Source organism: Nematolebias whitei, chromosome 21, assembly GCF_014905685.2.
Source record: "Nematolebias whitei isolate Nwh7 chromosome 21, NemWhi1, whole genome shotgun sequence".
Lineage (NCBI taxonomy): Eukaryota > Metazoa > Chordata > Actinopteri > Cyprinodontiformes > Rivulidae > Nematolebias > Nematolebias whitei.
In genome coordinates, this window is record NC_056518.1 from 14,659,402 (window position 1) to 14,660,606 (window position 1,205).

Here is a 1,205-nt window from a genome sequence, read left to right on the forward strand (position 1 = left end):
GGCTTTTTACTGTGGTCCTTCACATTTCTAACTCAAGTAAGTTAACAGTTTTTAGATTATCTAAAAGTTTGATGAGCCTTGATTCTGGAATACTCCCCTTGATCTTTCCATTCATCCATCCAGCCAGCCAACCATTATTTTTACCCACTTCTTCCTTTTTGGGTCATGGTGGTCACTGGTGCCCATATTGAGCTATCATTGTGTGAGAGGCGGGGCACACCCTGGACAGGTCTCCAGTCCATCACAGGGCCACACAGAAACAAACGAGACAAACAACCATTCACTCTCTCACTTACACCTAGGGACAATTTAGAATTATCAATCAGTATGACATGCATGATTTTGTTCTGTGGGAGGAAACCGGAGTACCCGGAGAAAACCCACGCATGCACGGAGAGAACATGCAAACTCCACCCAGAAAGGTCCCAGACCGAGATTTGACCTGGTGACCTTCTCACTGAGAGGCAACAGCTCTACCAACTGATCCACCGTGCCCCCCCCCCCCCCCTCCCTCAATCTATTTTGGGAAAAATCTTTAGAAACCCATATTGCTGATAAAATAAAGTGCTATATATTGTTGTCATTGTACGTTCCCATACAATGGTGAAACTAGTTCTCTGCATTTAACCCATCACGAGCGAGAAATGCCTAGGTGGAGCAGTTAAGGATTAGGTGTCTTGCTCAGGACAACACAACATGTGGGCATGATGGGGAGTCAAATCGTGACTTTCTGGTCCCAGGTCGGCTGCCTTACCTCTACCCCATCTCAGCCCCAGGCTTAATGTGAATGTTCAGTTCAAATAAGGCTTTAACTGTAGCTGTACAATCTAACATTACTAATGATATCGCTGACCAACTTCTGGCAATCTTCAAAAATATCTTGACTGACCTGAAAATCCCCAAAAATCTGCTCAAATTAAAAAAAGAATAATCCTATAAAATGAAGATAATCCCATAAAATGTATGAGTTTGTCTTGGAAATTATCATCTATATGGATTAGATATAGAATAGATAAATATATATCCATTATTATGTTACTAATAAAATTATATAATAATAATAATTATTATTATTTTAATATCATAAGATATAGATCATGGTGAATGCATATATACATTCCCTCAACAGAGTTCTTACAGCATTCTTGTATATTCACGTCATTTATCCAGTTTGGTGATGAACTGCATTTTGGAACATGATATTG